This window comes from Anoplophora glabripennis, unplaced genomic scaffold (genome assembly GCF_000390285.2).
Source record: "Anoplophora glabripennis isolate ALB-LARVAE unplaced genomic scaffold, Agla_2.0 scaffold86, whole genome shotgun sequence".
Classification (NCBI taxonomy): Eukaryota; Metazoa; Arthropoda; class Insecta; order Coleoptera; family Cerambycidae; genus Anoplophora; species Anoplophora glabripennis.
This window is the reverse complement of record NW_019416242.1, coordinates 1,077,555-1,093,779: the sequence shown is the minus strand read 5'-3', so window position 1 is coordinate 1,093,779 and position 16,225 is coordinate 1,077,555. Positions and strand designations below refer to the sequence as shown.

Sequence of the window (16,225 nt, the reverse complement as noted above, 5' to 3'; positions counted from 1 at the left end):
GAAATCTTATCTACGGACTCAGATATGTTTTGACTTCATTTGATAAGATTTCATAGAACAATTTTTTTTATTTGTTTGAATTATCTCAATACCTTCAAAACTGATTCATTCTGTTGCGTTTTTGCATTCTTCCTTAAAATATTGTTTACATCTACATCATTAATTATTTCGCCATGGGCAATTTTTTTTATTAAAAAGAAATGCTATTACTAGCCTTGTCCTAATAAATTTTGCAACTTTTATAATCGTCATGCTGCCATGGTCCACTAGAGCATGAAATCTGTAGCATGAAATGATTAACGTTGAAATAATTTACAAGAACTTGGAAAAGAAGTAGAGTCTCCGATAGCCGTGATCGTCTAGTGGTTAGGACCCTACGTTGTGGCCGTAGTAACCCAGGTTCGAATCCTGGTCACGGCAATGTGCGAACATTGTCACGGTGGAGACATTTTTTTAGTACTATTGTCAAAAAACTCGACAGAAACCTTATTTTTTATCATTTCAGTTATTATTTGGTTATTAGAATGGCGCATGATGACAGTAATTGGTATATCTTAATGTACAGTGAATGTCGACAAAATGCTGCACCTGCATAACAAACAATTATCTCTGATTAGTGGCCTTCTCATTCTCTAGACATCATTTTAGACTTTTATTTCAGAGGAGATTAAAAAAAATAGTGCGTGACAGAAAAGTCAATGACGTTGAGTGGGACATAAGGACAAAGAAGATTATTTTATCATGTGCTTTAAATATTATAAATAATAAGTGCTTCTGGAACTAGTTTTGGTAACCACATTTCTTGGTAAAGACATACCTGCGGCAATTACCAAGGATATAAATTTGTTATTCATTTTCGAACCCGATATGAATTTAAATATTTTTCCGATTAAAATCTGCCACAGTAATAAGTATTTACTGCTCGTTATGGAAGTAAATTTCTCTATTAAAGACGTACGTTTCTGGTTATTTATAAATATTTATATTTATTCATGTATGCATGTCAGAACAACTTTTATTGCCTCCTGTCTTCTTTCACGGACAATTTTTATTAGTGGTATAATAATACGCGACCGCATTATGTGCATTATTTATTTTCGAATCGTATTACGAACCGTAAAAAACGCAGTAAAATAAAATACATGTGAACCAATTTGCTCATATATAGGTTTGTATAGTCTTTGAACACTCGCATTAAAACTGAACATCAATTTTGAAATAATATTTCTATTTTACGTTCGTCACATTTGAATCGTATCATAGAAGTTAACGTTTTATTTATTCAGGGTATTCCACAAATGGCACAGACGTTATTTGCGTTTGAGCACCAACAAAAGCTAATGAAAACTGTGGGTGACGGTAAACTTATTCTTTCTTACATTGTTTTCACAAGAATATGTTAAAGACGTACTTAATTCTCCTTTACGTCTTTATTTGAACGTGCTAACGCTGCTATTACGAAGCTACAAGGTGTTTAATATCCACCGCAAAGTTAACATCAAGGTATTCCGATTGCAGGTGATATCATCAGCGAGAAACGTTCCTGAACGTCGTAAAATGAAGAATTAAGTCCGTAAGAATTCTCGATATAAATAAAATCACTGTATGGTTTACGTGGTACCATGGCGATGTTTTGAGTAACGTGAAAATCTGTGAAATTTAACCCTGTTTCCATTTCACGCACGAAGTCGCCCATAGAGAACGAAAATGCTTTAAAAGCACTCAGAGAGAGAGAGCAGTACAAGTCTGATGTTGCTCAAACCAGCCAAACAGCCTCAGTCAAGAAGATTTTCACCGATCCGATAAGAAAACTTCATTAAACAGACATCCAAGCCAGAACTAATACGGTTGATACAGCAACACCGATGAAGAAAATCTCTAATGTTACGAATTTTCTGGAAATCAGCTCAGAACTCTCAGAAATTGTTCAGTGACTACTAAACACATTATCCAACGAGGTGGTTGCAATCATAAATCATCAAAGTCGCCCCGGGAAAGGCATAATACGAATTTGGCAGAGCCATCAAGGGGTGTGATTGAACGTCGACTTCGGTCATCCGCAGTGCATCCAAGTGCTTTCATTATCGATGCGTTGTATACAGTCCGTGCTATATTATAGAGATAATATCCCACAAACTTTTTATACTTATTTCAAATTGTTATATCATATATTTCTGGTCATAAGATTTTTTTACATTGTTGTTCGTGCAGGATTCTAAGACTGGAATACACTAGACATCCTGTAGCGTGCGCAGGTCTAAATGAAAGTGCACTATCTCACAACGAAGCCTCATATACGAAGGTGTTACTTTTTAATTACTAAAATATGCTGTCCTCTTTGATGGTTAGAACGTAAAAAACGGAATAATAGCAGCGAAGAAGTCCGTAATGGTGAATTGCCCTGTAATTCCGCGATCAGCTCTAATTCAATTGGTCAAGACGACATTACGGTAACGAGTTTCTGGATTTATGGGTTTTTTTTCATCGTTTCGCCTCTAATGACTTATTTAGCTTGCATGTCTAAAAATAGAAGAGAAAAAAGCTACAATAAGAAATTAATTAGAGCTGATCTTTTAGGCTCCAATTTACGACCATGAGTCGGAATAATTGTCCAGCAACAAATTCTAAACAGCAGAGAGCGACTTTAAACAAAGAATACTCGAAGGAATCGCCAGATCATCCTCACGTTACACAAAAACTTGTAAACAGGACCATGAATTTTCAATTTTGTCTCTAAAGTTATTAGGGATAACTTAATGACGATGTTAGTGAATACGTAGAATTTTTAATAATATCCTCTGAAGGATCTCAAAGTAAATTAAATATAATAAAGCCGGAATCATTACCAAACCGTATTTTTAATTCAATTCTTTCCGTCTTTGCCCGCTCACTATTTATACAGCAGACTCTGGCGCTCGGCCCCATCCCACTTAAGGGTAAAATAAATATTCAAAGAACTCTTTGTCTTTCATTAAGACTGTTTTCTACATAAAATTAAATTTCATAAGAAGCAGTATCGGAGTCCGCTTCAAAGAGGGAAATAGAGGAGAAACAACCAAAAACAACAGACCGAAAGGAATTTATAATTGAACGAAAAAGTTCCGCGTTAAGGCCTAGAGTGTAAATAAAGAATTCGGGTCTGGGGGCGATAATGATTAAAACTCGTTTGCCGAACGCCAGGACTAGTGGTGGAACAAAGACGATAGCAATCTTTCAATTCTGTACATGCAAGATTTTACATGTCATACATGTATTTATAAAACTTCATCGAAGTAACTTCCGATGTTGTAATATTGACTCAAAAGTCCTCAATTTTATTTGCGGAACTTATTTCTATCAGGGTCTGCCATTTCAGGAAAGCATGCAGCCGTCTCTGATTTATATGCACTTCAGAAGTTCTGATGCGCTTTCCTCTTGCATCGCCCTAAAACACTTGTTTTATCCCGGAACTTTCTGTTATCTCTACAAATGAGTGTAGAAACTTTCACAACACAAACACTTGTAAAAGTTCGATTCGATGAGATAATTAATTTTCCATTTCTTTAGATTAGTTTTTAAAATCAGTTCCTGATGTTGCAGCGAAGTATTTGTTTGGAGCAGCAGTTTCTTTAATAAAATTGCAAGAGAGTAGGAGGATTTTTTTGTAAATGTAATAGTGTTTGAGAAAAAATAAAGTAGGCATAAATGATTTTGTTCCACCCGACGTTTCGTCTTCGAGGGGCCATCATCGGATACATTTTTTTAAATACGTCGCTACTATTTTTATGACAAAATCTAAAGTCAATTTTAGTTCTGAATTAGATAGAGCGACAAAAGTGGTAATGTAAATATGCAATTTATTTTAAAATTATTTTTCAAATAAAACCAGAAAAAAATAAAACGATTTTGCAAAATTTCTGGATTCGGATTTCGCGTTAACAGTAGATTTTGCAGTTAATACTGTATACTGTAGTATTGTATTACTGAAATCTCAAATCATTCAGAGATAATTTATCATTATTTGTGCATTTCTAATTAGACTTAGATGTTTATTGCAATACTGTACAAAAATAAAGTTTTGGGTTAAACAATGAGACACAGTCTAGTTTATTTTTTTCTGTAGAATTGAATGGTGTAATCAGTTTTTGAATGTTTTTTAATTTAAACAAATTATCAACAATTACTGAAAAATTCATTGTTGCAAGTCATTATTTACTTTTTTTTTGCATTTTTGAGCATGTTTCTGAACTGTGATCGTAGATTTTTTTATTTCACCAAAAAGTATATGTCAAAACGAAAAAAATGATTACCGGCAGAACTCTGTACGATGATTTTCCTAAGTAGAATTTTTCTTTGAAAAAAATGTGTTTCAGGCCGAAAAAATGAATATCTCAGAAACTTCTTGATATTTTTACCTAAAAAAAATTGTGGTTAGTTAAGACACAAAAAGGTATACTTTCACCAAATTTCGTTAGAATTAAATTATTTTTGCGGAAAAGAGAAACAAAAAACGAAAAATCGGAAAAAAAACTATTTTTCGCATTTTTCTCGGAAATTTTGAGGTTATGTTAAAAAGTGACCTCTTCAAAAGTTGTAGATTTTTGCAGGATCTACAACTTTTGTATTGAATACTTTATTGTTTGACGACAACTTTCGCCAGAAATCCCAATGATACAATTTTTCAGAACTTTTCAACCCCCCAAATCAACCCTCCGCCGCCCCTGCTCACGCATTTATTTTTTTTCGTTTATTATAAGCCCCTTTACCATTTTAACTTAAAAAAGTCTAGGTAACAATTTTTTTTCTTCAAGTGTATTTTGATTGGACTATTGGTAATAATTTCACAATGTAATGTGTGAATTTTCAAGGCAATGTTTTTCCGTGCGTAGAATCACCTCGCTCACGGTTTCGCACTAATTTATGTACACCCTGTATACTGATAGTGCAGACGGAAAAGGTCTGCGCTGAAACAAGCGGAGTGGGAATGGAATGAGCAGCCTCCGAGGTTCCCTTTTTCCATTCCTATCCTAATTTCGCCGTATGAAATCGAATCATTCTGCGTCAAAGGAACGCCGGCGTGCCCTTTCCGATGAAATAACGGCACAAATAGATCGGAGGCCCATGCATCTATTAAAGGGGGGTTGGCGGGGCGGTGGATGTGCGCGCTTTCTTTATTTGTCGGGCCGGGTTAGGAAAGGAGAAGTGGTCGTCGTTATATATAATTCAATACCGGCTTATTGTGCAAATCTTTTATGGAATACGCCGACAAAAAGTAATAAGAGATTTACAAAGGCGGCCGATTTAAAAAGGGTTTGACCCCGCGCGGTAGCCTTTGACCCTTTTCGAGCGCACTCAACCGAAATCTGATAAGTTCCTCTTAAAAACCAAGAACTTCTAATTAATTCCCAAACCGTACCCTGCATTGAGGTCAGCTTCGGGGTAAGGTTCTTTGAGGAAGTTTATTATTTTGCCTGCGCATATTTTAACACTGCCAAAAAATCGTTTCACTTCGTTTTCTAATGCAATACTTTTATGTATCACACACAATCGCTTTTTATTGGACAATTACAATTAATCATAACCATTTGATATGTAACTAATTACTAAAGGAAATTACTCATACATTTTTATTTAACTTGCTACTTTCCAAGGCAATACAAGCTATATCCGCTGTTCTTTGTTAGAAATTCTTCAGTCAAGTCTCGTTTATATAAAATATCTTCGTGTATTTTCAGTGTATATTTATCAATTTTATAGACCCGGCCATTGTTACAAGGCGTACACATTTAAGCAGAAATGCTAATAGAGACGAAAAATCAACTAACCGCGAAAGAATAGAGGAAATGGAGTTTGTACCGTTATTATACATGAGGGGATATCGTTAATGGATGGTACTATTTGTTATCCGTTTGTTGCGCTGCTAGACACAAGGCCGGTAAACGTACAGGGTATTCGATAAAAAAATTATAATTCTTCTTTTAATGTTTATTTGACTTACAATCGGTAAGGAAACGCAATTATACGATGAATAAACAAATAGCAATACAAGAATATGTGCATATAACACTAAAAAGATAATAGAAAATGAGAAATATGCAAAAAAAATAAATTATGATGAAAAAATACAATTAATGAATAAGGAACAAAATACAATGTATGTGAAAAAATATATACAATTATCATTTAATTAAAAACAACACATGAATATAAATATTGGCAAATAAAAAAGGAAATAAAAACAAACAAAAGTTCTCAAAGAAATAAGAACTCACAAGAACATCGCCTATTATGCCAGCCCAAACATTTACCGAGAACCGATGTTGAAAATGAGTTTCCCTAATCGCGTGAAGATTTTCATCGGCCCATATGTGCATATTATGGAAATTCACTTCATTACAGGTAAATGTCGTCTCATCTGTTCCACGAACATAAGCAGGAAAGTCTACCTGATTGGCACATTACCGTAAAAACCATCTGCAAAAACGCATTTGTTGATCACAATCCGGGGGTAAAATCTGTTGAACTGGCTGCAGATAATAGGGGTGCAACAGCTGGCGCATTCAGATGCAATGTACGGTGCGAGATGAGGTTCCTACTTGCTGTACGAGTCGTCGAGTACTAATTGTGGGGTTTTCGTCAAGATTTTCCAACACTGCATCTTCAACATTAAGGTTCACTTGCTGACCACGTCCTTCTCCTCGAGGAATAACACTTCCCGTATCTGGCAGCCGCTGAACGCACTGTATGATTGTATTTGCGCATTGGGGTGGCGTTGTGGCCATCGTTCCCGGTACAACCTAGTCGCCGCTATTTAATAATTAAGTGAATAATGAATTCAATACAAATACAAAATCAGTTGACTGCACAGATTTTTTGACAAAGTAACATAACCTTCTTCTAGTATTACCAGTATTAGATTATACCGACTTATTTATAAGATTGCATCTCGGGTCGCATAAAAACATTTGCAAAGGTTTTAATAAATAACACAGTGTCAGCCTTCATTTTCGTTAAAAAAATGAACTTTAATTTACAAAAAAAAAATAAACGCGAAGATAGAACTTTTTCGTATATGACTTTTCTATTACAAATATCATCAGGAAGCTGTAGTTTAATTTTTATAGATGATACACGCCACACCCTGTATGTAGAGATAACATAATGTAAAGCAGACTATTGCAAAATATTAGTGGGAGAATATTATCTTTATTATTCTTTTATTTGCAAACAAAATGTGGGGAAGTTACAAAACTTTGAGAAGCGCAGTAATATAGGTAAAAGTGACGGAATTTAATAAATTTGTACCCCAAAACATTAAGCTCTCATAACCATTAGATAGCCACATAAACTGTTATTAAGCAAATTCCTAAGGGAAAAATATCTGGACCGAAATATACTTTATGGCCTAATAATTTGGAGAGTCACTACTATGAAACGGGGTTGTTTTCAATGTTCATTGTTAATATTTTGGTGGTTGTATTCGTTTTATGGACGAAGCCTTTGTGCAGATAAGATACTCTCCTGTAAAATTATTATTAGATTCTTAGCCACTACATCTTTCTCTAATCTTTCATTTATGTTGGTTGTTACAGTAAAGGTAATTCTTACATTAATCCACAACTAATCCGTTAAGGCTGGCCACACACGAGACAAGACAGGCAAGTTCTTAATGTGTATGACCCGCCTTACCCGGTTGATGTTCGGCATCTGTTGAGATAAACTCCAGCTGTAAATCATCCATCAGTCGTTCCTATTAGTTTTTTCCACAGCGTAAGGTCCCTGGTAGACGCGTATCGCGCGCAACTGCCGCATAAACCTGTATGCATACATTCAACAACGTTATCCCCCCATATTTTGCCAGCGAGTGTATAATTTCCTCTAATAAATTCAACGTGTATGGTATATGGAAATTCGTGTGCATATCAATCCCTCGTTGAACTTATTTCTATGTAAAGCAGGAAATCGTGTGAAATTGTAACACACCTGTTATTAGCGTGAAAAGTTTCCGTACAAGAAAAAATATCATTACAGATCTGATAAGACAGTGTGTCAATAATATGTTATTAAAATTAAGTTATTAATGTTGCGAAACAAAACGGCTGCAGCGGGTTCAGCGTAAGTATGTTGGTGAGTCAGACAAGTGCGGCATAAAGCGAGAAATGTATGGTTGATGTTGTATTTCAAGGTCCGGTAAAACTGAGGCAAAAAGAGTGAATATTAAATTGTCTGCAAACTGAAAAAAAGATGAAGTAGATTAGTAAAGTTATGTGAACACGCAAATGGCACTCTTGGTAATTTCGACTCGTTGTTCACTTAAGATGATGTTGGGAACACTGAACGGTCATTTTCCCTACACAAGTTAATATTAAGTGATAAACGTCGCCGTTTCATATAAGTATTTTAATCTCTATTTAGCCTTGCTCTTTGGTAACATATTAATATTTGCATTCGTAATCTGACTACGGTCCTGTTAAGCTCCGCGCCGCACTAAGCCTATGATTAATTTCATACTATCAAGAAAAAGAAAGATTCTGTGGACTAATCGAAAAACAGATGGATCCTGCTCCAGCACGACTACATTTCACTAGGTCTAGTCCGAAAAAGAAATCTGCCGCATAATTCCGACATTTTTTCCGGCCCTCGGTATAATTTCCTTATAATTTTAACGACCTCCGCAAACGAGCAGCCGTTTCTCACTGGGAATTAACGTCGGGAAAATTCAATATGCAGCTCTCTAAATGTGACACCGTTATCCTTAACCCAATTATTGATTTAGGTGTTAGCTAGGCTAGTAAACTGCTCTTTTAATGTATGTTGGTCGCTGTAATGACACAGTCAACTAATCCGTTGTCGAATTAGGTCACAGCCATAATAACAGCACTTAGGATGTGGATGGGTGCCAGAAGGTTTTGTGTCGTTCTGCATTCATAAACAAGAGGGTTAAGTTTGGTGAGTGTCGGCACTTCTACGAATTAAAAAACTTCTGACTTATACGACCCTTCGGACTTGGATACATTTATTTTTCCCGTCTTGATCCCTAGCCAGCTCATTCTTCACAACGTTTAGAAGCTTCTAAAGTACCGGAATACAAAAAAATAAACGTAAATAGTTACGCATAATACAAGGAAGTATGAATAAAAGGCAAATGGTGAAATAAAGAATGGAACAAGACCTTAAATTGTGCCAAAATAACATACAATTGCATCAAAATTTAGCCGCGAATGCTAAGCACGAAATGAAAACTATTACACGTTGGAAAACACGGTTTTGTCAAAAGTTTTCCAAATTAATGGAGCGATAAAGTTGTACAGAGTCATAACAAGTGTTGCAATAATATCTGGGACCCTTATTTAGGGCCTAAATATTCTTCCACCAGGGGATTTACCAGGATGAGGGAAAATTAACTCCAACATTAATTTTAATATTAGATCCCGTGTATAACAAGTTTTACGCAGTTGATGTTATTTAGTAGGGTCGTCCCAAATACAGAAACTAAATTTAGTTGGAGATTAAGCTGAGCCTTGGGTTAAAATATGACGGTTTTACATTTAAATCTTGTACTTTCTGTATAAATATTGAATCTTGCAGGCCTAACCAAGAAAAAATTAATTGTGTAACGGTCCATATCTGGGCCATAGGCCTCTTAATTCATTAAATACAAAGTGCTACACAAACACAGCGCACCATCGCCATAACGCTGGCAAAAACAAGGGACCCATGCTGCAAATACCCATCCACATAAATTCCGTAAAATTAAGTGTAGGCATTTATATTCCGAATAAATATAAGGAGAAAAGGTACCTCTGACATTTATACACCATACCTGGCACCTACAAATTCCCCAAAAAGCAATACTCGTAATTTTTATACATTATGATCCAGTCGTCTCGTAAAATGAAACCGTGTACCTACAAACAGTATCTCGTACCACACATCGAGCCTTATTGGGTTACATTGGGCGCACGCGCGTCGTTTTTTACTAGTAGTTAAGATTTACTGCTTTGGTGAACGATGATTTACGTCTAGATATACACGCAGCGCGAGATTACACGAAAAAATTAGAATAATAAAACGTAAACCCCACGAAGATTCATGTTTCATTACGTACAGAGGGCACCACTGTCGATTAGAAGCAGAACTACAGAGGGTCTGTCACTAAAGTCATTAATAATCAAAAGAAAACTGTAAATTGCATGCATTTTCTAGGCAAATCTAGACTATACTAACAATCAATTCAGCTTGGTAATTAATTTCTTCCTAATTTTCGAATGTTACCCAATAACTAACCCATTGCTTCTCATAATGGGAAAGGATCTACCTGGTCGGGTTTTCAGTTTTACGACCCTGGTGCACCTGCTGTTCTATTAACTTTTGTGGGGTCGTCTCTTTTAAGACTTAATTGGTTTTGTATACATTTTGGAAACTGCCTCCTCCTTGTTTTCTTTTTCAGCGAGCTACCTGAAAACAGCTCTTTGTTTCAGCTGTTAATTTAGTCCGGTAAAAAGTACGGGCAATTTATGAACTTGCAGGTTTATTTTTAACGGGAGATAAAAGCCGATCGTTAAAAATGTACCTTGGTAAAAGTTGTTAAAAAATTTTTTTCTCATAATGTATACAGGGTTAATGATAAGTTTTACCAAACCTTACTGGCGTATTCTACTGATGAAAATAATCAAAATTTGCCCTATAAAAATTTTTGATAAAACGCTTCCCTACGGAGATACAGAGTGTTGAAAGTTTCAAATATTTATATGATTTTTCTTGTAACTACTACTACACTAAACTAGATTATGCATTATGCAATTTTACACTTTTTCAGTAATTTTAAAATGTTTAAAAATTTTTGTCTATTTTATCTATGTTTTTTAGTTATATCTTGGAATCTATGCATTTTGGAAGAATATTGAAGAGGAAAAAAGTTTTAGAATTGAATTTTGTACAATATACTGCAGTTTAAAAATATTTAAATTTATTATCGATGTTGCAAAATAGCAATAATTGATGAAAAAAAAATTTTTTTTGATAATTTTTTAAAAATATTTTGATTGCCCCGAGGGGATTCTAATTTTGGTAAAAAATACTTTAGAGTGTAATAAAACAACACAACAAATTTCATTAAAATCGGTTCTATAGTTTTCGCAAAATAATTTTTTGAAAAAAAATTTGAAAAAAATTTTTGATTTTCAAAATGTTGCACTGCCTCAAATAAAGTATCTAGATACTTGAAAAATTTTTCACATAGAAAAGACCTCTCAACCTTTTAAATGGTTTTTGAAAAATTGAACTCGGTTGATTAGGACGGTTACAATAAATTTTTAAATTCAACACTCTTTTTTTTTATTTTTAAACAATTAGATTACATTTTGTCAATTTGCAATTTAGTTTTTTTCCAAAATTATAATTTTAGTGTACTATTTTTTCTTAATTTTATCTGTATTTAACAAAAAAATTAATTTCCAAATAATTTTTTTTTAATTTGTTTAAACAAAAATTATTTAAATAATTCTAATAAAAAGGTAAAGCTAAGGGTACAATATACAGTATATTTAATGCATAAATAATAAACTTCGTTTATATATGTGCAAAGTAGACATTACGATTTTCGAATTCCTTGGATCGCGAGAGATCGGATTAAAAAAAAAGATCGAAATTGATCCATTAGAAGCCGAGATAATGCAATTTTTTTCGTACCTTCAAAAACCATTTGAAAGGTTGAGCGGTTTTTTCTATGTGAAAAAATTTTCAAGTATCTAGATACTTTATTTGAGGCTGTGCAACATTTTGAAAATTCAAAAAATTATTTTCAAAATTTTGTTCAATAAATTATTTTGCGAAAAGTATTGAACCGATTTTAATGAAATTTGCTGTGTTGTTTTTTTATTATACACTAAAGTTTTTTTACCAAAATTGGAATGCCCTCGGAGCTATTTTAATATTTAAAAAAATATATCTATTTTGCAACAACGGTAATAAATTTAAACATTTTTGACTTACAGTATATTGTGCAAAATTCAATTCTAAAACTTTTTTTTCTCTTCAATATTCTTCCAAAATGCATAGGTTCCAAGATATAAGTAAAAAACTCAAATAAAATAGGTATTTTTTAAAATTGTTTAAACATTTTTACAATTTTGAAAATATTCCAGATCGCCCAGATCTAGGGATCTATACTTTTATTATGTGAGTTGTAAGAAGGTAATCAAGAAAAAATTTTCTTGACCTTTTCTTGCATCTACCTCAAACCAGATCCGTCTTGGTCTGTATGGTTTCTGATGTCAGTCCTATTTATAATACACCATATCTTTGTCAAATAGATCTTGGATTTGGAGTTTCTCCTCCTTTGCATTCTTTCCTGGAATCTATATCAGCCGTTTACCGTGTTTGATGTGGCTACCCTTTAACAAGCAATTTAGATACAGGCGTGCTTTCTAATATAGTTGTCGGGTATGGGTTTCGCGTGTTGAGACAAGGTAATCACGCGTTATCAGATTTTTCATAGTAACGCAGAATAACACAATCTACAACTATCGGTTAACTTGAAGTGGCGCCTTGCAAAATTACCCCTAACCACGCAGGGAAATTTCTCTATTAGAAGCCCGTTCGGTTTAATGGTGAAAAATTTAAAAGGGCATTACGTAAGTTGCCCCACGCCTAACCACTATTAATCTCGAGGCTAGTTGAGACAAATGATAAGGTTGCCGATAAAATCATTATAATTACCGTTCTGCCCATTCATGTACCTACTGCTTGTTATAAAATCGGCAGAGTGAAAGAAGTCGAAGGCTGGAGAATTATAACACGACAATCCACAATAAAATACTATCAATGTTATAAATATGGTGTCTACTAGAGTAGACGTAGAGGAATGTTTAGAAATATTGGCATAGGCCACGTCAAAAACATTGGAAACATCGGTGAATTGCTGAAATGTTGTCATCGCAAGCAAAGCGACTCTAAAAGTCGCCCATATTGGAAACAAAAGTAAAAATACGTGCTCTGTTTGGTTGTCCACCTTGTACCCGCGCTAACCAGCCGCATTTTTATACCCCAGATCGATAACGTTATTTACAATGATTGCATAATTACAGAACACTTGGCAAACCATATAAATTAGCAACAAATATAAATTACGCGCTCGATATAAAATTTAATTGCACCAGCGCGGTTGCGCTATATTTAAATCGCATTATTGTGTTTAATATCGACACATTCGTCAGGAATTCCGTGCTCGGGGCGAAAATCGCCTTCGCGTATGCATATTACCGGCACCTGACGCGGCGCGGCGCGGCCCGTGATGACAGACGTCTCTCGGAAGGATCATATTTAGACCAATTCTTTTGCATAGCAGATTAATGACTCGGCGGACGCCCTTCCTGTATTGAAATTCGAGGTGCGCTCGAAAAATATGGAAATACCACGGCGGGTTGGGTATAATGCGTAATATTTGCAACGCAAAAAAGCGGCGTGCTGATTTACAGTCCAATTTTATTTTATTAATACCTGGAATGTCGTACCGGGCCGGCAGAGCTGGCATTATTTCGCGAAACGTTTAAGTACGCGAACGAATCGCCGGGATTATGATGTTTAAAGTCAAGTTTTTACCTTCTTCTTCCCTCTCGCTCTTTTTTAGGCGCTTTGCGGAGGGTATTGCCGATTACGTCGCGTTTCAGTTTACTGAGAAGGATATTCTTACGCCTATCTTGAAGCTGAAAACAAATTGACATACATAGTCCAATTAACTAAGCCTTTAAATCGAAATTTTGTCAACTTGGCTGAATTTTTGATATGAGTTAGTTTAAGGTATATTATAACAATAAGTGAGAGTAATTTTTTGTTCAACCCCCGGCCAAGGGTGGAAAAAGATAAAACAAAGGGCTTTTTCAAGATAACTCAAAAAGGGTAAGAGCTAGAAAAAAAAGTTTTTCATGAAAGTTGTAAAGCAGACAATTCTACATAAAAATGGTCTCTTAGCTTTTTCTTGTACTATTAAAATTAACAGAGTTAGGGAGGCTAGAAGTTAAGGGAAGATTTCAGAAATTTAATTTTGTTAAATCATTAAAATTAACGATTAAAAATTTGATTTTTTGTTATAACTTTCTTATTAAAAATTAAAAAATATATCTATTTCTCTGAAAAGAAAAGTTACATATTTTAGAGCAGATTGAAAAAAAAAATTACAAAATTCAATCATTTTTCTGTTTGTTATGATTTTTTTTAAATTTCTGAAATCTTCCCTTAACTTCTAGCCTCCCTAACTCTGTTAATTGTAATAGTACAAGAAAAAGTTAAGAGGCCATTTTTATGTAGAATTGTCTGCTTTACAACTTTCATGAAAAACTTTTTTTTCTAGCTCTTACCCTTTTTGAGTTATCTTGAAAAAGCCCTTTGTTTTATCTTTTTCCACCCTTGGCCGGGGGTTGAACAAAAAATTACTCTCACTTATTGTTATAATATACCTTAAACTAACTCATATCAAAAATTCAGCCAAGTTGGTAAAATTTCGATTTAAAGGCTTAGTTAATTGGACTATACAGAGGTGATCACATTCCCAATTTTATCTGAATTTGAGAGGTTATAGTATTAGTCCAGGAGAGTTGAAGGCGACTTTTTGTTTCGGCAAGCTGAATTTATCACCATAGATGCTAAAAATATTATGTACAATAACATATTAGTTCCCACAATCATAAAAATGGGGGAAGATTGTTAACAGGGTGGTTAATTGTATAATTTTTACGTAAATTCACGTTTTTCGCTTATAACTTTTTTCCGTTTATTTCCACGAGAAAACAGTAAATTACTTTTTTTTCGTCTTCAAAAGACCTACAAAACTAGCGTCGAAAAATATTGATTAGATCAAAAGTTATAGACAGAAGAGTTTATTTACGACTTTTTAATTAAACATTTATAAACTGAATTATTATTACCAGAACGTTTTGGCATCGCATCCTCTCATTCCTTATCACTATCTAATAACTCACACAAAATTTGGAATCGGTAAGTTGAATAGTTTACAAGTTATGGCCTTATAAAAAAATTAACTAATTACACAGGTCAACATTTGATCTAGGGACAATCGTCAAAAGTGACTATGGGATGTAGGGTTTTTTTTTGAGTCGCTGATCACGACTCCGAGGTTGGTTAAGCTCCATCACATCAGCTTCAAGGTGATTTGAAGGTCAAATCAAGAAATGACCTCCAAAAAATCTGAAAAAAATCATGATTATGTTTTAGAGATCACTGAACCCGAATCCAAGGTTTGCCTACCCCTACGATACACCCTAGAGGTCATTCAAGGTCATTTCAAGGGCATTCATGAAGTATTTTGGATAGAAAAATTAAAATCAGTCTGAAATATCAGAAAAAAATCGTCTGATTGTTTTTGAGTCACTGAACGCGAATCCAAGGTTATTTAAGCTCCATCACGTCAGGTTCAAGGTGATTTGAAGGTCAAATCGAGAAAAAGTTTTGTAAAAAATCAGAAAAGATACAGTAAAGTGATGTTGGATTGAGTTAGTTCGAATTCGCTGTTATTTTTCGTCTACAAGGATTTACTTATTGTACCGAGGTCATTCAGAGGACGATTCATTTTGACCGTGTCAACATATGGGATAGTCATGTCAACTTTCTTAATAAGAATAGTAGAACGGAAGTAAACCATCAGAAAAAGAGACTATATCTACATACAAACGTGTAGATGGTTATACGTAGACAGATGGAAACTCTTTGAAGACCTTTCATAACCTCCAGATCAACTCAGTGACCCCGATAACACTTCAATACACTTTTTAAATTTTTTTACACAACTTTTTCTTAATTTAACCTTCAAATCACCTTGAACCTGACCTGATGGAGTTCAGTGACCTTAAAAACATTCAGACGAGTTATTTCAGATTTTTCAGACTGATTTTAACTTTTCTATCCAAAATACTTCATGAATGACCTTGAAATGACCTTGAATGACCTCTAGGGCATAACGTAGGGGTAAACAAACCTCGGATTTGGGTTCAGTGACCTCTAAAACATAGGCATGAATTTTTTCAGATTTTTTGGGAGTCATTTTTTTATTTGACCTTCAAATCACCTTGAATCTGATGTGATGGAGCTTAACCGACTTCGGATTCGTGATCAGCGACCCAAAAAACCCCTATCTACTTCTGACGATTGTCCCTAGATCAAATGTTGACCTGTGTTATTAGTCTGTACGATCCCAAGGATCTTCCACAATTGCCCTGAGAAAATCTGAGTG

The 16,225-nt window shown here is 34.5% G+C and overlaps 1 non-coding gene across 1 annotated transcript; it reads left to right on the top strand.

Moving 5' to 3' along the window:
• The first annotated feature begins 348 nt into the window (after window positions 1-348).
• On the top strand, window positions 349-420 carry Trnah-gug. The gene has a single exon. It is a non-coding gene; the product is annotated as a tRNA-His (tRNA).
• Window positions 421-16,225: the final 15,805 nt, after the last annotated feature.